We start from the raw sequence: 21,718 nt of genomic DNA on the forward strand, positions 1-21,718 counted from the left end.
TTAAATATCTAAATATTCAATATATGCAGCAAAGACTTTTGAGAAAATTCAAATATTATTCCTGAGAAGCACAATGAATATAGTAGCAACACATTCAACTGTCATTAATATAGTTGCATAGAGAAAGTAAAAAGAATTTCTATTAAACTGAGAATTCAAAAGAGGTTGCCTGCTTCCATCATTGTTTTTACCTTATTCTGAAAATTCCAGTCAATAATATTTAAAGAACAAAATAACTGGTACAAATATTTGAAAAGGTGAAGAAAAATAATTATTTGTAGATTAGAAAATCATAAGAAAATTAATATAGATACATGCATATAGAATGATTAACAAGGAATAGTTAAGTGAGTAGGTGAAAGTTAAATATATGAAGTTAAATATATGAAGAATCAATACAACATGGCTTCAAGAAATTAATCACTGGATTTTTAGAAACCAGGGTAAAATATACAGCTCTGCTACTTATCAACTATATAGTATGAGAATATACTTCTTTTAGTCCTAGCCTTGTCATTTGGTAAACTGAGATAATAATAATGCCTACATAGTTTACCTTTTTAAAATTTTATATATTATCTTATTTAATACTACATTTATAGATTAAATAAGTGATATTTCATCTCAAGATCAAGTAAGAAGCTGTTGAACATAATTACTAAAATGAGCCAGGCATGGTGGGGCACACCTGTAATCCCAGCAGCTCAGGAGGCTGAGGCCTGATTATGTTATCTTCTGAACTTTTTAAAAGGATTGTGAGTTCAAAACCAGCCTCACCAACAACAAGGCACTAAGCAACTCAGTGAGACCTTGTCTATAAATAAAACACAAAATAGGGCTGGGGATGTGGCTCAGTAGTTGAGTACCCCTGAGTTCAATTCCTAATACCCCACCCCAAAATAATAAAATGATTATCTAGAAAGTTATAAAATTTACTGCATTATATATAAAAATTACTGTATTATATATAAAATTTTCTGTATATATATATACATGTGTATATATATATATATATATATATATATATATATATATATAAACCAAGAGGCAAACTGTTTTCTGTTGACATGTGTAAGCCATACATATATTATAATTTATATATATTTATACACACACAGGGAGAGAGAATAGTGTGAGTTTAATTGTATAAGAAATTTTAAAACTCTCTCTATTTATTCCTTTAATATACGTATTATAAAAATGGTATAGCAAATGTTATTAGAATAATAAAATATATAAAAAAGTTAAAAATTTCTTCAAAAGAATATGATCTCTAGTAATCAAATAGTATTCTAATAATCAACAATGCACCATATAGATTCAGAAGCAAACATCTGAGCCAAGTAAAAAAGGATAAGATAGGCAGAGGATAGGTGGAGAGAGAGAGGAAGAGAGAAGGAGATGCATAGAAGGAAAGAAGGAAAGAGGAATACATAGAAAATTAAATTATTTTCTTAAATCAGCAAGGAAAATATGGGTTGTAAAAGTGAAGTTGGAATAAATGGTGATCACTTTAAAAATAGGAGTGTATGAATATTTCAATATGTTTTTGGAGTTGTGATCTTTATAATGAAGATAAAGGAAAAATATCAGAAATTCCATTGTTGGTATTATGAATAATGTATGGATTTAATTTGGTGTAACATGTGAAATTCAATTGTACAATAAACAGGATGATTTTAAATATGCATACATACAACTGGGCTTGTCAAATCAACTTCAAGGCCTTTATTTGTAAAATGTACAGACATAAAAATGTACAAAATGTTGGCCACTGCACTGGTTTTAATAATCAAATATTGAAAGCAAACCAAGTGTTTAAGAGATATAATGAACTGTATTATGAAAAAGTCACTTGAATTTTTCCAGGTATTTAACACACAGAGTAAATTCATGTATTTATGTAACTTATGCAGCTTTCATTACAAGTATGCTTTCTATTACAAGTATCAAATTTTGACATACTGTTTCCCACATGGCTATTGACCCTCTTATGATACCTTTTCAATATTTTTTAATGAACCTTAGGAAATATAGTGACTTTTTGACAAAATTTAATGGAAACACAATCACATAGTAGGGCAAAGAAAAAGATAATGAAAGCATTAATTTTTCCTGATTATATTATGTCTTAACTCTATATATTAGAAAGAATATATTGTATAATTCTTTATATATATATATATATATATATATATATATATATATATATATATATATTTAGTTTTCGGCGGACATAACATCTTTATTTGTATGTGGTGCTGAGGATCGAACCTGGGCCTCACGCATGCCAGGTAAGCGCACTACCGCTTGAGCCACATCTCCAGCCCCTATATTGTATAATTCTAAGTCATGAAAAAACATACCATTCTTACAAATACTTTGGAGAACTAGGTACAGCTAAAAGAAAGAGTTGATTTGTCATGTTTTATATTACAGTAATATTCTTAACAAATAAAACTGAGAAGAAATTTGAGTTGGATAGAAATGGCCCATTTATTTCCTCTTGCTAAATGCATTTTACTGTATCTAGAAATTACTATTGCTGTAAAAAATTATTTTTTTCTTTCAGGTAATTGTAGACATCACAATGCAACAATATGGTTGTTTTATAGGACTGAAGACATTGTGAAATATAAATTACTACTGGGGCTGGAAATGTAACTCAGTGTTAGAGATATTGCCTGATATGCACAAGGTCCTGTGTTCAATTCCCAGAACTGCAAAAGAGGGGGGAACAAAAAAAGTAGCAAATTACAACAAGAAACTCTTATTAATAACACTCCAAAGCACTGTTAGATGCCAGGTAGGTGAACTGGAAGGGCGGTTATAATGATAATGCCCCTCCTGACACCACAGATGCTGATGAGATCCTGCAATAGAAATACTTCCCTAGATAATGGCAAAATTTTAACATTGTCTGAAATGTGCAGCATATGCAAACAAGAAAATTCTTTTAAATCTAATGCTTATCTAACGAAGGTAATACTTCTTATCTAAAGAAGATCTAATAAAAAATTATTCTTTCCAAATATTACACAGGAGTTATAAACATGAATCAAATATATAAATTTAAAAATAATGTAGTTAAAGAAAAACGTTAAGTATGTCCACTATTTACATGTTTTATTACCAAATTTTAAGGATAGATTTAATTTTATAATGTAAACATTAAAAATGCATGAATTTGGCTGCCAAAAGAAAATATTAGGTCATGAGATAAAAAGCCATATTATATGGCAAGTTTATGACTGTGTTTAAAATGGTATTCTGTTTATTATGTGTCAGTTTTATTCTTTTTAGCACATAGATTCTTGATACATTTAATATTTGTAATTGCTTACTTTTCTATTGTGAATTTTACTGAATCACATGTTTTAAAAGACCAACAAAATATTCCTGCTTCTGTTACTGTTTTAAAGCTAGGTATTACAAAAATGAGAAAATATATCTCTTTTATAATATCTCTTTATTTTAAGTGTAAACAAAATTGTACTTTTTTTCTTTTAGTGAAAATTTTTACTTTAATGTATCACTTTAACATGAGTAATGTTTTTTAAGCAAAACAAATATAAATTACATAAATACCCTCATTTTAACTGACTTTTGTTTTTACTGTAACTAACTTAGTATAGTTCCTATATTTCCAAAGCTATTAACATAAAATAAATTATTATAATAAAAGTAATTTTTAGTCAAGAATCATCTTTGAGTGCTTGTTCCCATAACAATTATTGACTACATATGGATTTAATTTATTTTTCATAGAAAACAAACTATGAGTTTTAGTCAAATTTTGTGGAATTAATTCTTTTTCATAATACTGTGTTGCAAATATTCGTATAAGAATAATAAAATAGAATATATTATATTTAGAGAAAAATAAAAAGAACAGAAATAGTATAATTTTTCCTATCATAAATATACATACATACAAATCTATGTATACATACATTTTAATTTATATTTCATTAGTTGGTTTTATGCATTGGAAATATGTTATCTAAAAATTAAGTGCTCAAAAATGAAGTACATAAGTAAAGGGAACTAAGAAATAAAGAATATAATCTGCCATGCATGAAGAAGATAGGGGCAGTTAATAGACTGTGTTAGGTATTTCGGTCAAAGGGAATAAGAATAGTATTAACAAATATATCAGAAAAAGACATATATCAGTACAAATGATGATAGAAAGAAATATGAAATTAAAATTAAAATGGGCGCTTAGACTTTCAGCTTCATATGTTTCTAGAACAGAAAGAGAAACAAACTTGAAAAAATCAGGAAAATTATATAAAATATTTTAAAAGATCAAACACGAAAACTTCTAGCTGAGGATTTTAGTTACTTTCAACACAAGATGTGAAACAAATTGCTATTTAAAAGACAGTGACACGTAGCTACAAAATGATAAATACATAAATGCAAATCAATGGTGTATCTGCTGTAAAATAAATGCTCAAGTAGTTTAGATTTATGTTAACTCTAAATATAATTGGCAAGTAAAATTATCTTAAAGGTTAATAAAATATTGTCAATACAAAAATATTCCACAAGATTGAAAATATTTTGAAGGGCTGTAAATGAACCATAAAAATAAACATACCTTATTTTACTCATATCAAGGTTTCTAATGAGATACCCTGGGAATAAAGTCCAAGGTTGCTTTGTAATTCCTTCATTAATAAAATGAGAGAAAAATAAATAGGACATCACTTTAAACCTTAATTTTTGCTAAATTGGGATCTATTTAAAACAGGAAAAAATATTAATTCTAACCTAGATAAAAATAAATTGATGTATTAAATAGCAAAACATCAGCAAACCTAACTTAGGTTCATATGGACACTATGCAAATCACTAGTAAAATCCAAACTCATATTTAGCATCTAGTTCTTATAAATAAATATTTAATTAATTTCCATGGCTCAATAGAGGCAATGAACCCATATGAATCATTTAGGTTTTGGATTTTAATTTTTTGTTGTTGTTCTGTTATTTATTTGCATAGAGCATCCTTTAAGAATGTCTGGTCAAATACAGTAAGGAGTTTATATACTTTACCTAAAATTCAAGATTTGTTTGTCCTGTGGTCAGCACATTATTTTTTAAGAAGCAAAGATGAACACCTGACCTTAACATGGATTCAGTTTAAAATATTTATATCATTTTTAAATAGCTTGGTAAAGAAAACTTAAAATAACATTTGTTTTAATAAGCAATTATTTAATAACAATTATTAAATAATTATTATTTAATATAATATGTAATAATTTTATTATATAATTATATTTCTTGTTATCATTATAATTATTATAATTTAATAATAATTTATATTTATGAGAGTCCCTGATGGTGAATTTTTCAACTTTACAATGGTCCAAAAACGATATGCATTCACTACAAACCATGTTTCAATTTTTGAATTTTGATATTTTCTTTCCTTCTATGAATGAAACTCTTCTGCAATCCTGAGCATTGGAAGCAAACCAGTCAGCCAGGCCATCACAAGAATATAGAACCAATATTTTACTGTTCTCTCGTGGTTCTGATTTATGATGTTTGGTAGGTTGGGTATATTAAATTCACTTTTGACTTTCACTATTTTTAATTATGATGGATATATTAGGATGTAACCCAATTTTCTGTCAGGCAACATCTGTTATTTCTCACAAGGACACAATGAGATAGATATCATTAGTGTCACCACCATTTCAGAAATGATTACATGGAGATATAAAAAGACTATATCCAAATGTGATCATTTAATGTGTGGCTTAAGGTCAACCAGCTAGTTAGCAAGAGATTAGTATTCATATTTAGATAATTTGGCTTCACAGTTTGAACTTATAGTTAGTATACTGGATAGTATCCTTTTAAATATCTTTAAGTATAAACACTTTTTCATATTGGGCAAGCTTAACCTGGGGGCTTAACCAAATACAAATCAAATACATGACTGGAGCCCAGACATGTAATAGTAGTACCCTTCTGTCCTACTGAGATGGAGATCTCTCAATTTACTTAAATCTCATCATTGCCACCCACATCTAGAATACAATTTATACTGTAGGGAAAGTGATGTTGGGCTCATGGTTGGAGGACTTATTTAATAGACTCAGAGGAACTCACAGAGGATATAACTTTGTGAAAAATCATATATTGTGTTCCTAGGATTATATCATAGTGGTGATAGGTAAGAAGTGAAACAATTACTTATAAACTTCTATTTATTTTTTATATTAAGGAAAACATGGTTGTTTATGAAAATTAGTATTTTTTTCTTGTCTTTCCTTTTCTCTTGCTTCTCCTCCTCTTAGTCTTCTTCCTGTTTTTTTTTTTTTTTTGTATTTTTTTTAACTCGGGATAGATTCATAAATAAGAATCAAGTTTTAGAGAGTTTACACCTATCCTAGAAAATAGAAGTAAAGATCATGAACTCTATAATAGAGTTGCTCATCTAATAAAACTTATTTTTAATTTCTCAGGATTTTATCACCAATATTTCTAATTTCCACATTTTAGCTATGTAAAGACTTTCCCTAGCAAATGTAAATAATTCATGTAGGTTAATATTTAAGTAAGTATGATATATTACTTAATATAGTACAATATTCTTATCTTTAAATAATAATGAAATGACATTTAGAATATCAGTTCCTTAAGTACCTAGTTCTACTGTGCTCTGAAATATTAAAAAAATGAATAATCTAGCATTTTCACTCCAGTATTTAATGTCAAATGACCAAAAATATTTTGATTAAAGTTACCCTCCTTTGAATAAGTACATGTACAATTCATACAACAAAGACTATTTGCTTCAACTTAGTTTATATTAACTTTTGAAATGAATCACTAAACAATATTACACTTACCTTAGATTTTAAATAAAGAATTGTATTTAAAATTTCATTAAATATACATATGCCTGCTGCTGATATATATTAGTAGTGGGATTTTTTTTTGCTACTACCACTTTTATTGATTTTAATTACATTGAAATATGTGGATTAGTTCAGCCATGAAAATAAGCACTGAACCATGCACTTTGCGTCCAAAGGAATCAGGGCAGTCTAATGAGAAGCAGGTAAAAGGACCCATGAGAGTAAGAAAGTAGGTGGAATGAAACTTTTTATACATGTTGATTCTCTTTTCTAGAGTTTTTTATGTTGGTGTTTATGAGAATTTGTGGGGGAGATTATGAAGGCACCTGGTGAGAGAGATAACCAGGTACCTAGTTACCACTGTTTTTAAAAACTTACTTAGTTCTTAGCTTAGAAGGAATAAAGACAGGAGAGGCAAATGACTCAATATGAATATGAATATTTTTGATGGATATCTTGAAAACTCTCATGTTTCTCCAAAATTATAATTTTGCTCATGTCATGCTTTAGAACATTCATATGTCAGGTCTTTAAGAAATCCAAAAGAAAAAATATAATTGGTTACTACTAAACTTCATCAGCGCTACAGTTAATAAAACAATCCAAATGTATTTTCCTAAACAGTGGTTAGGAACTAAGAATTTGAAATACTATACCAATAATCTAACACCCTTATCTCTAAAAAAAAAAAGAGATTTTGTATTTGCAATTGGACACCATCTTCTGTCCCTAGAAACAGACTAGTATACAGCTATTGGTAGGTCTATATGTATGGAAGAAAATGAATAGATTCCTATATTAAGAAGAGATATAAGCAGAGTACTTATGGAAAACAAAGAGAAACACAAGTTCAGCCCTGATATACAATCTTAGGAATTTCATTCTTAAATTTTTGTACCTCATGTGTATTGTAGCATGTTATTGGAAGAATCAATAGGTGAAGATAGCTTATAAAATTTGATTTAATAATTGTTTATTTTCCTAGTAACCCAAGTTTGAGGATAAAATCTCGAATGAAACATAATAGTCCGTTCATGCAAGCAGTAGGAGAAATAAAATCCTGGAAGAATATAATCTAATATCTTTTTATTATGGGTAATGGATAACATTTTTGGTAATGTTACCCTCTATTTTTTCCATATATACAGTAAAATGTAAATAATCTTTCCCAGAGAGAAAAAATTTAATAATAGTAAAAAAAAATTCATCAACTTACAACAAAAGTAGAATTTTAACTCTACTCACTTTTATCAAAAAATACTCCCATATTTTAAATAAATAAAATCGCATAAAATAAAAACAAATTATTCAGAATCATTTTAAGTCTGACTCTCAGGAGAAGAAAAACTGAGGACGTGACAAGTAGAATATTCCCTAAGCAAATCAAATCAGGAAAACCACTAAGTCAAAATTTATTTAATTTTTAATTCTCTGTTCAAGCAGATTATTATTGCTTTTGTTAAGTGTCCCAATTTATTGTATTTTAATAAACAAGCACCTAATTTTAAAATAACATTGGATGTCATTAGTATTTTAAAGACATAATTTTATATGATAGACTGATTTGGATTACTTTATAGATGATAAATATTTGGAAACATTCAAGCTATTGTTTAGATGGGTTATCTTGTAGGAAGTGGAAATATATGCAGGAACAACCCTCTACTGCATAAAATATTCATTATCATTAAAACCCATTTGTTAGATTGAATTTTTTTGCCGAATTTCCCCACATATGTTATATTTTATAAAAATAAGATAAAAACAACACAAAAATAAGGAAACTATTAATTTATCTGTAAAACTCAAAAACCTAAAACACAACCACTAATACTATATGAGATACAAAATCATAAATAAATTTGTTTTTATTATAGTTTAGGAAACATCAACCATATACTCTCCAAAATTCAGAACTGTCTTTTAGGGAACATATTCAAATTAGATGTTTTTAACCCTTTTTATCTGCCAGTTGCTTTCTTCTTTTGATGGGTATTATCACACTTAGTCAATCCATGGGCACTGGTTTTGCTATGCTTTTCTTTTATATGTGTGTGTGTGTATACATACCAAAACATGTTATATGTAACATATTTACCTATTTGATACATAAACATGAATATATAATTTGAATTCAAATTATTACTATTTCAGAGAAAATGGCTTGGATTATATAAGACAATTTTTTAATCATTTTAGAATATAACTTATAGATTAGAACTATTATCATTAAACTTGTGTGTACCACACATGATGAAGTTGCCATGTACATACTTTTATACATGAGTGAGCCTGAATTGAGTCTGAGCTATGTTTGCTACTGATATGATAAAATATACCTGATGAAAAGGAAGATTATTTCTGGAAATAATCAAATTTTTAAAATCCCTTGGCTTGAGGACACTGAAAGTGTCTACATCACATAAAAGAACAGCAGCATTCTTCCTCTCACAACCCCGAAGAACCATTTGAACCTAATGAAGGGTAAAGTTGAAGGAAACATTTCCCAGGAGGGTGCCCTAAAATTCAGGAACACATACTGATTTTATTCATATCTACCAGTATGGTATATCAGGGCCAAAAGGGTTTTCTTAGTATTCTTGGATGGATTGGAAAATAGCCTTACCATACAAAGACTCTGCAAGGGAAAAGTGTCAACACGCAGAAGAAAGCAAAACCAGTGCCCATGGATTGACTGAATGTGATAATACCCATCAAAAGAAGAAAGCAACTAGCAGATAAAAATATGCCATGTGACTAGCCACCATGACATGCATATTTATGAACATATAAGGGATGTCCTCAGTGCTTGCCACAGATATGCATATTAGACTATAAGGAAACTTAGATAAACTGGTTTAAGATTATAGGTCTAGATAGCTTCAAATACAAGTGAATACCAAAAGAGAGTAATAGTGACAAGAACTGAGATTTTGAAGAGAATCAGTGGGAATATAGCTTTGATAGAAGAATGAATGCCTATAGCTTTGAGACTCTGTAAAGGGAGCAATTGTTTTTGAATTGTCCATCAAAAATGAGTGCGTGATTTGGTAATGTCCTAGGTCCCTGCTTCTATTTCATACTGAAGCTCATGCACACTGTCTATAAATTCCTTTAAAATTACTTAATTAGTATTTCTCTGTTAATTTTTTCTTCTGTTTCTTCTCCTGTTTACTTCGATAAATACCATTTGATATAGAAAGACTTTTCTAAAGTTCTAGCTAATATCTAATAGTATATCTAGTTTTGCATGTCTGCTCCTCCCTGTTTATTTCAAGCTGTACCTGAAACAATGTGTGAGAGAGAAACCAGGTGTGAAGAGCAAACTCCAGGTCAAGGGTGAGACGTTTCAAGGACATATCTGGCAATATTTTTAATTCAGTCACGCAATTTGCCATAGGAGTTTGAAGTTTGGCATCACCACACAAACAAATTTCCTTTATCTTAAAAGTAAAATGTATAGATATAATTTTAAAATAAAATTTAAAAATAGAATTCACACCCAGAGAGGCCCCTCACGCCTCTTCTAGTCAATCTTTGCCTGAACTTTGGAGTATTTTGTTTCCCACTACAGAATGATTTCACCCCTTCTAAAATTACAAATAAATAGAATAATGAATAAAAAATAGATTTTATAGATAAACACATGATATTGTTGAAGTAGATAATCTGAGCTACCTCTGGGGTTCCTGGCACTCAGGAGGAGACTTTGGGTTTATGAGCATCAATAGTTTCAAGAATGGTTAAGACCTCAAAATTTTATCATACACCCTTTTATGCCCCCAGTCTCAAGGACTTGAGATTTTATTTGTCTTCTCTTCATAACCAATCCTAAAAATGATTTACTACCCCTATATTATTCTACTCCACAATAATTCATTACATTATCAGTACAGTAAAAGTTTTAAAATGCTCAGGCCACTTATTAAGCTTGAGGTTATTTGACACTACAAGATTGTAAATGTTTTCCAGTAAACTTATGTTAATTTTATACTGTTTATATTACTATTTATACTACTGTCAATTTTATACTCACATTAGGTCATGATAATTTTATACACTATTTTGATCTTGATTGCCAGTTTCTTATTGTTATTAGAAAATAAAATTTTTTCACAATATATTTTGTTTAGTAGACCAGCATATTTTTTACACAATCATATCCCTGTCAAGCAAAGAGATGTAGCTAGAAAGTGCATTTATCTGTAGTAGATAATGCTCAAGGAATCTCATGTAATGAACTTAAAGAACCTCTCTGACGCCTCCATTCTACAATGCTCTTTCTTTCTGTGCTTGAACTGCTCTGTTGAAGCTGTGGGAATACATCTTTCTTAGCAGAGTGAATGCCTATAGATTTGAGACTCTGTTAAGAGAGCAATTATTGTTATATTTGGTTACTTTTAGGTTCTTGTATGGCATTAGTCCCTTACAGATGACAATGATTGTTGATTGTTCTGAAAGACTCACCATTTGTTCATGTTCTGCTTTGATATATAATACAGTCTAAATATCTTAGCCATGGGCTGATATTTTACCTAAACAAAGTTGATTTAGTTTACATTGAGAACATTGTATTTGAAGATATGGATTTATGCGGCCCAAACTTCATTGATACTGCCTTTGATATGGTCAGATTTCCCATGACAAAACCTTTATCACAGTTTGGTCCTACTTTTCCACTTAGAACATTCAGCTCTAAATTCTTCACTTCTCCATAGGATATGGTGTCAAAATTACTACTATGACTCTTCACAATCTGAAAGTTTATTCTTAATCTTTACCACTGAAAAGTGGCGAAGTTTTTACTTGAAATCTTCCTGCACAGAGATTAGCTGTTGTGGATCCAGCTGTAAGGTTTTGATTTAGGCAACTTGAATACTATATTTCTTTTCAAATGTGCAAAAAAAAATGGTAAAAATGTAACATGAGCACTGGTATCTTCTTGTTTCAGAAGAAGAAAGTATGACTTATTTTCAGGGGGTGGGGAGATAATACCTAATCAGATTTCCTTCAACCAAATTGCCTAGCAGATACTAGAGATGCTTAAATAAAGTTGAGCTGGTGGGGGTAGGATCATGTTATAAACAGTTTCTAAGTACAGGTACTGTAGAATTTGACAAAAGATTCTATCCAAGAAAAAGTGAGGCAATAGCACCTAAGCAACAAAGCTGAAAGACCTTGGAAAGAGAAATTTTTCAAATGATCACACATACCATATTAACTACAGGTCTTAACTTTAGGGAGAATATGAGTCATTTAAAGGTTTTAACATTTTTAGACAGTCAGAAATTTAATTTTTAGTGTGATTTCTTGATTAGCAATGTGGAAGATTATTGCAGGGTAGGTAAAAATTGTAGTTAGGAAGAAGTCAGTGGAAGAATCCAGAAAAGATAGGACAATACTAGAGAGAATAAATAGAGGGGGATAATAATTAAAATTTAGACATTAGGAATACTTGATGGAAGAATATTTTGATCTAAGTATACTGAAATGTAATTACAATATTCTGTCTCTGCAAATAGGCTAATCCATGACAGAGTGTCACCTTGATCTAGAGATGATAGTAAGGAGAGAATTTACCTCTTTCCTAATAAGCAGTCAAATAATAAGCACGTAGTAGCCAGATCAAGTGATACCTGGTTATATTCAATGTTTTTTCACGTCTGTTATCCGGGTTTCCTGGGCATAACAGTATTTTGTAGTGAGAAATTACGAACATGAGTTTTGAATATTTTTAAAATAGGAAGCTGAGTATCATTCAATAGCTACACTGCACTGTAAAAACTTGAAGATTTGATTTCCAATATTAAAAAATATATTGTTATGAATACTAGAACGCTTTTCTCTCTATTGCTTTCTAATAATGTTTTGTGGAGAAATGCCACAATTGTGATTCCAGTGTAAGAGTCATTTTTAAAATGCCTACAGAAATTTGGCAAAAGATATAAGGGAAGTAACTTACATAAAGAGAAAATACTGGAGGCAGAAGGTTTAAAAAGAAATACATACCTAAATCTTGATTCACTGTCAAGCAAGCTGGAAAAAAAAGAACATTTAGAATTTTGTGAGTCATCAAAACTTATCTTTAATTTAAATTACAAATTAATTTCTTTCAAGCCTAGAGGCTTTTTGAGGAATACAGAAATCCTTATGAATAATTTGAATTTTGCCAATCATAAGGCACAACTAGAATCTTTAAGAAACTATAAGTGTAAGAGTTATCTGCTGATTTTGATTTTGTTACATCTTGAAATAATTATGAGAATATTTCAAAATAAGTTTGTACCATACCTTCAATGCAGCACACCTCCAAAATGCTTGCCCATAAGTGAAGTGGGGTATATATTGCTGCATAGTATTCATCAAATTTAATGTGTGAGTAGAACTTAACTATTCAACTTACGTCTATTTATAGGAAAATATTTGATAAGGCAGAAGACATCTTTTATTGATTAGTCTTCCATTATCCTTGAATACCTAATATTTTAGTTATACATGTCAATAACAAGAGGAGAATATCATGCAACAATATTCAATTTACATAGAAATTATACCCATTCTTTACTATGAGGTCCTGTTTAGTATTACTTTGCATTACAAAGTGTAGACATGCAGGTTAACTCTCATTGAAGACACACAGAATAAAGAAGGCAACAACCATTTGCATAGTCTACAATTGTCAACTCCAATTGCCAGGAATAGGTTTTATCACAGAATTCATTTTCACTTTGTTTTCAAGGATATGAGATTGCTTGACTTGTTGGCGGCAGGGATCCCAGTAATTTTTCTCACACACTAGCCCTGTAAATTCACCCCTTCATGTGAAGTCTCAAGAAATAAAGGGGTAGCAAAAATTTCAAACTTTGATAGAGAAGAATCCATTTGTTTTTAATTGTGTTTTGGTTTGTGCTATAATAGAAATCATCTCTATTGCTATGTGATACGTACACAATAAAGGCTTTCAGAATGATTAAACGCCTTAGCCTCACATCAACTATTATTTTCCAAAAGCCATTTATTCTGGGTGTAGTAGAAAACCATAGCAAATATTTATAAAATCATTTGACTGCAGTGCTGTTGCTATGAGTATCTTCAACAGTCTCATCTTTCCTAAAGATTATGCATATTATTAATTTTCAAAGTAAGAACTGGAAGACAATTCATGTTTCTACACATGTGTTAATAACATACATCATCCTGATTTCCTATAGAAGTTATGGTTTGGGAATTCATTTTCCCCTGTTTTGTTCTCAAAAATTTGCATAAAGGAAAATTTTAATATAAAAACATAAACTAATCCACTTTAGAAGATAACTCACTAAAAATTAGTTGAATCCTGGTACAAATACTGAAAGCACAAACTAAGAATCCATTATAGTACATCATTTATATGTAGCACAGATGTTTATTTTATTATATAAACATTGTAGTATTCAAAATAATAATAAAGTGTGAGTTGATGTAGATAAGTTGTACTGGTTTTCTTAAAAAAACATATTTTTCCTGATTAATTATCTCATGGTTTACTAATTTAATTAATAATGATAAATTATAATCTTCTCCTTATCACTGTTTTTTCACGTATGTTTTAGATATTTTTATTTCTCATAAAAAAACTAATCTGAAATTGAAGTAGCATAATAAAACCAGTTTCCATTTATTGTGCTACTTATCATCATTAATTTGGCTGGAGACTCTGTTCCACAAAATCATGCAGAACACCAACCTCACATCAGGTTCAACTTCTTTGAACTATAGTATGTGGAACATCTAGAAATACGTGTCATGAGAAGAAATGATTGGAAAGCCAGATCATATTGGCTTTAGTCTCTAAGTGAAGCATATCATGTCTGTCCGTACCCATTACCAAAATCTATCCCATCATGATCCCATGTAGCCACATGAATGTTAGAAAATATGGGAAAGCTTATGAATATTTGCTGATTATTCTAATTCTGATACATTGATTCAGAAGAAAGAGGTAAAAACAGATAAATCAAGCTTCTCCAGTACCAATACTACATAACCTTATATTTTCACTTCATATTAACCTCAACCTTGTAGGCTTAAAAATTCAATAGCTTCTGTCACAGATCCTTAGGCTTTGCATAGTCCTCTACATACATTCAGGATACAGTTTACTTGGATCACAACCACTTGCATACACACTTGATCTTTCTATTTACATAACCACATGCATCTTTCTCAGATATTTTAGAAATGTGGATTTTTGTTCTTTTTGTGTTATGGAATCTGTAGGTTTATGATAAAATATCTTAAATTCTGGTCTATACTGTATCACTAAATTTGAAGTATACACAAGGTTATCAGAATGAAATTTAAGGTATGTTATAGAATAACTTAATTATCTTGTGATGTTTTAAGGACTGGTGTAGTTTTCTTGACTCAGCTCATGCTTAAGACTTTACAGAAATATAAGGTAAAAGTAAATGTATTTCTTATAAAGTTGTTTTTATTAGATTGGGTCATTGAACTATTTCCATATGCTCCCTTTAATAGATTTCTCACTAGATACTAGAAGAGAGCATGTCAAATGAATTACTTACAATTTTTCTACTGCTAGTATATAATTCCTTATTTTCTCTAATTAATTAACCTTTACTGAATTTTAAGATTATTATTATGAAGGAATAATTATTCTTTTCCAGAAGTGAAATGATATCTCCAAAGACAACAGCTAAGGTTGATCACAGTCACATTTTCATTATTATACCAAGTATTGTCAGAAAGATGATTGATCTTCTGAGCAGTTGCTTTCACTGCCCTTTCCACTGTACTGGCTCTGCTCCCACAGAGGATTTTCTTCTGGAAATAATAACTTTCTCTCAAGATATAATGACAATTTCTTAACATTAAGAAGAATTAGGGGAAAACTGAGCTTTCAATCATATATAAAGATAGATAGCATTAGTTCTTACTTCATATATTTTTGACTTTTTATTAATGATGAAGTTGTTTTCTGACAATTGTATTTATCCAGACATTTTAGCATAAAAGTAGTTAATCATTAATTTTATTAAAGAATTATGTTATCATCACAGGCACTAAATACATATTAACCCACATTTAATTAAAAATTAAAGATTATATTACATGCCAATTTTTTGTTGTATCCTTATTTTAACCAAAGTAACTGACAAAATTCCTCTGGCCAGGCAAATCAATTCATGAACCCCAAGCAATGTGACACATTCATTTGGTTTTAGAATGCTCATCAAGCTTGAATTATTTTAGTCATATTGATTTGATGATGTTCTGGAAATATGTTCCTAATCTTCATATTTATGTCACATTTGAACATTTAAACAATCACTGGGCTTTAAAGTTAAAATGTTTAGCTAATAAAATAATGATAGACAGGAAAACTTATAAAATCTTTCACATTCCAAATTCACTCTGAGTAAAATATAATGAGGTAATGAGGCCAACAGTGGACTCAATGGGCAAATATTTCTCACATAAAAAAAGCTCTTTCTATATGGTATATTCAAATGAATTATCAATTGGGTGTTATGAGAGTGGTTTTGATTCTTTTGGGACCAATTTGTAAAGGATTTCCTTTCTAGATCCAATAGCAACTCCATGGACAATTAATTCAAGTCCCGTTCCTACCTAGGCACGCATGAATGAAAATTGGATAATTTAATGTGAATCTCCTATTGTTATCACACCAAAAGCACATAAGAATAGGCTTGAAACTTACAGGTGCACTGAACTAAACATGTATTTTAATTGCTTTATATGTTCTCACTTGTACCATGGTTAATGAGTTTTTAAAACTAATGTATCTCTTTCTCTAATATGTAGAATTTAAACTAAGTGTTTCCAAAGATATAAATCAAGTATACATTTCCACAATATTCTTAGAGACCTTTAATCGTACTACTTCATCTAACATGCTTGGGAAAAAAAGACCACCAAAGGTGTTCTAAAACCTTAAACACAATTAGAGAAATCAGACTGTCCTGAGTAGAGCTCTAATAATAATTATACATCAGGAGGCTTAGCTTCCATACTGTGGGCCTTCATCACAGGTGAAGCAATATAATCAATTAATCTCTGGGGACTGAATCATATTCATGGAGCTGATCAAAATCAGATAACACTATTATTTACTCTAAAACAAGTTTCACTGCTTTGTTTTTTGCCACTCTCATTCCCACTTCCAAATGGAAATTTCAAATTTTAGCATTAAAACTAAGTTTTTCAAATACTTTGCTTGAGTTAAGAAGGCTTTATGTTTTAATTATAAGCCTTAATCTCTTTTCTTTCCCACTTAAGTTTTATAATTCATGAAAGCCTTACAGTATTTATTATCGTTCTTTATTAACCTTGATTTTTTTTGTAGAAACTGGCAACTTATGATTTCTTCCAACTGATGACATAGTTTTTGCTACTTATAAGAAGTAGTCACTTCAAATGATGATCCTGTCAACCCATTCTATTCTGTAATTCATAAAATAGTACTCTGTGTGCTTTGCTTCTAGAAAGCTTGACTCCAAAGTTCTATTTATAGCTGTATGTATTGGCAGCCAGACATTTTGCTGAAGGGACATCCACCATAATTATTTTATAGCAAGTATAGTCCAACCACTGCTCATGAATTCAGTCATCATTATCCCCACCCGAAAATCTTGGCATCCTTAGCCTTCATGGAATAAATTAGAAACACAGATGGATAATCTGGGAAATATTCCACATGAATATTTTTAAAAGCACAACTCTTGTCAAGTACAGATTTCATGATACAGTTTATAGTTTTAATAAGCAGGGCTCTGATATTAACTATATCATTGTCAAATTAGACTACATATTAGCAGATATTTTAACAAAAAAAAATATTCTCACAACTCTATTGCTTTAAGGCCAAATTAGAAATTTAAACTGTACTTATCAATATGGTATTAATAATCAAAGTGAGTTTGCTTGGGTAGGAAGAAAAAAATACTTTAGTGTTCAGAAGTTTGAGGGTCACATTTAATTTTCTCCATTTAGGAATATTCACTGCCCTCTCAAAAATATTAATGTAAATATAGGAAAGACATTTAGTTCTCAAATTTCAATCTACCTTTTATTATTTAAGTTACACAATCTTTTTCTTATTAGTGGTATTCTTCAATTAAATGATGTATTCATTTTATATTGATTTATTTCTATGATTTATGTTTGAAAATTTTTGTTTTTGGAACTACATTTGAAAAACAGTTTTTGTTTTTCAAATGTAGTTCCATGGGATAAAAAGGAAGCATCAGAAATATTCCCCCAAATTGGGCACAATGCCCCTCACATCTATACCCATTATCTCCTGTGATTGGTATGCATACAAACTTCCAACAGAGAAGAAATCCCATGAGATATCTAGCTCTTTTCTTAAATAGTTTTGGACATAAACTGTTGTGAAAATATCAGATAGGACATTCATTAAAGTTATTTATTAATATCAGTACTCTGTAAGTAGGATTGTCATTTAAACAAGCCACAGTCAAATGATAGGGCTTAATCGGTGTTTGTCTTTCTTCAATACTGTCTAATACACCCACAACTGAAGATCTGTTAAAAAAAAGAAAAAGGAGTCTCAATGACCAAATAAGTGATTCAGTGTTCTCAACAATGAACTAGTGTGGATTGGAAAGGTATGTAGCTACCAGTGGAGACAGTGATAATTTTGTTTTGAATTACTCCTTAACCTCACATGATAAAATTTCTAATGAAATGTTTCTGATGAACACCATTAATTACATATTGAGATGAGTATTCAGTATAGATGGAATAATATATATTTTTGAAATTTATGAGAGAGTAGCTAGTGCTTACATAGAATTGGCAGTGCATTTTCAGTAGCTAATATTGAAGACAAATACTTATTAATAAACCTAGTGAGCTTGATATTATTTTCTTCTTCAGATCCACTCTTGACTTTTCTCTGTCTCATCTCTAATACAGGAATCTGATCTCTATAGGCTTTTACTTAAGGTCTGTGAACCTCTGGAGTCTCATTACTTTGCGCCAATGGAGCACTGACAGGAAGTCAAAGAATAAGAAGAGAGACAGATGGTGGGTTCATTCTTTGAAGAAGCATAGGGCTTGCAGTTTGAAAATGGCCCCAGTCATCTACTAAAAATTCTATCCCTTGTATTATGACTGCTCTTTTAGGACTAAAATTCTCAAGAGATAGGAATAACTGTTTCTGGGGATTGAACCCAGGGGTGCTTAACCACTGAGCCACCATGTACCCAACCTTTTTAAAAAAATATTTTATTACAGACAGGGTCTTGCTAAGTTGCTGAAGGATTCACTAATTCACTGAGGCTGGCTTTGAACTCCAGATCCTCCTGCCTCAGCCTCCTACTCCACTGGGTTTCCAGGTGTGTGCACCCGCCTGGCTGCTTCTGATTTTTAACACTTCAAATTTAGAGAGATCTAAGGCTATTGATAGTCTCTGGGAAATTCACTATAACCTCTTAGATCATTTGCCCCTATTCTGTCCTTCATTTATTACTCCAACATTGAAGGGTCCATATGTCAATTATATCATTTCAAATCCCAGTGATACAATGATTCTACATAAAGAACATGAAGAGTATGAGAGTGAAGCCAAAGCTACAAAGGAGAACCCAGGAAGATAGAGATGCTGGAAATGTGGAACACCTGCCAAATCAAGCCACAAGCAGCCAGGAGACACAGCCCAAGAGAGAGGCCATGTGGGCTATAGCTACCAAGGCTAGAAGAACAGGTATGTTCAGACCTTTGATGTCCACATCTCAACATTCTCTGTCCTTTACTGTATTCCAGTCATAGAATTGTTTTTTTTTTTTATTTTTTTTATTGGTTGTTCAAAACATTATAAAGCTCTTGACATATCATATTTCATACATTAGATTCAAGTTGGTTATGAACTCCCAATTTTACCCCAAATACAGATTGCAGAATCACATCGGTTACACATCCACATTTTTACATAATGCCCTATTAGTAACTGTTGTATTCTGCTACCTTTCCTATCCTCTACCATCCCCCCTCCCTCCCCTCCCATCTTCTCTCTCTACCCCATCCACTGTAATTCATATCTCTCCTTGTTTATTTTCCCATTCCCCTCACAACCTCTTATATGTAATTTTGTATAACAATGAGGGTCTCCCTCCATTACCATGCAATTTCCCTTTTCTCTCCCTTTCCATCCCACCTCATGTATCTGTTTAATGTTGATCTTTTCTTCCTGCTCTTCCTCCCTGCTCTGTTCTTAGTTGCTCATAGAATTGTTTTCTCTGCTAAGTCTCGATTTGACTGTGGTCTCATTCATCCTTTCTTTGTCCATATTCCTCTCTTTTAGAATGATAATATTTCCTCTGTACCTGACCTGCCATTTTGTTTTGGAAGTTTATTAATAATAACTATTATTATTATTTTATTCTTACATAGACTTGCAGCCAAGAGTTTGCCTTGATTTGAAAAACAGACATTGAATTGAGGTTTTTGAGCAATGCTTGTACTGGTCAAACTTTGGGGACTCTTAAGTATGTTTTTCACTCATGACAGGTGAATAGGGGAGGAAAGTAAAGGGTGATAACTTACAAGGAGGAAATAAAACATATGCATCAAAGGAGTCCATGGGTCACATGATTAGAGATAATAGAAAACTTTATTAAATCAGGTTAAAACAAAAGAAACCATTACTGACCTGGCCCAAGCTCTAATATTGGTCCATGGAGGAAGGTAGTTAAGCCACAATGGTAGCTGTCCCAGAGATATGTAAAATCAGATTGGTAGAAAAAAAAAATCAAGCTTTGGGGGAGGATGGGAAAAGCTTTATTGTTTTAAAAGATCCATTGCCAAATCTTCTGGGAGAAAAAAAAGATTTGAAAAGAGCAAACGAAAGAATTAGAAGAACAAAAGAAAAAATTTCACAGATTTTAAACAAGTTTTCACTTCCAAGAAGTTACACAGATAACTGCTGAGTCTCAGACCCTTACTAAGTCATGCTAAAGTGGGTGAAATTTTATGGGGTCAGCACCAGCATATTCCAATTTCATACTGGACAAGGGTTTCCATGTTCAGTCTTTAAAATCCCTTTACTTTGTAAGGTACTTTATTCTCTGTCTTACTAATAAACTGCTGCCTATTACATGGTGTTATTCACTTGAAATTCATCCTGTGTGATTGCAAATAATACGTAAGTAAGATCCATCCCTGAGGATGGAGCACCTCTGAGAAATGGACCAGCAGTAAAATGTTATGGTTTGGATCTTAAATGCCCCCACCAAAGGCCATGTTTTGAAGGTTTGGTTGTCATCCTGTAGACCTGTTAGGAGATAGTGGAATATTTACTAGAAGACAGAACCCTCAAAGCCATTGAGAGTTTGGCCTTGAAGGGGATATTGTGATCCTTGTTCCTTATTCTCTTTTTGATTACTGACCACCATAAGGTGACCACACCTCCTCTGCCATGTATTTCTATCATGATGTACTGCTTCAATGCATGTCCAAAGCAACAGGAACAAGCAACTAGAGACAAAAACCTTAAAACTGTGAGTGAAAATAAACCTTTCCTCATTTAAGTTTATGTATCTCAGGTATTTTATCACAGAGATGAAAAGCCAAACAGGTTTACAGTGCTTAGCCATTGTTATTAGATTGCTATTATTTTTACACCCATGGAAATAAACATCATTGCCCATATTTTCTGAGCATGAGATAGGTCAGGACACCTGACTTATAATAACTGATAATAGTGAGACTTAAATATAATCTCTTATTTTGCTTCCCAGTAAAAATGTTATGGTTTACAATTGGAAACTTGTTTTCTTTTTTTTTTA

The sequence above is a fragment of the Marmota monax genome, unplaced genomic scaffold (assembly GCF_021218885.2).
Source record: "Marmota monax isolate L192 unplaced genomic scaffold, Marmota_monax_Labrador192_F-V1.1 WCK01_AAM20220418_F8-fsc00016, whole genome shotgun sequence".
In the NCBI taxonomy this organism is placed as follows: Eukaryota; Metazoa; Chordata; class Mammalia; order Rodentia; family Sciuridae; genus Marmota; species Marmota monax.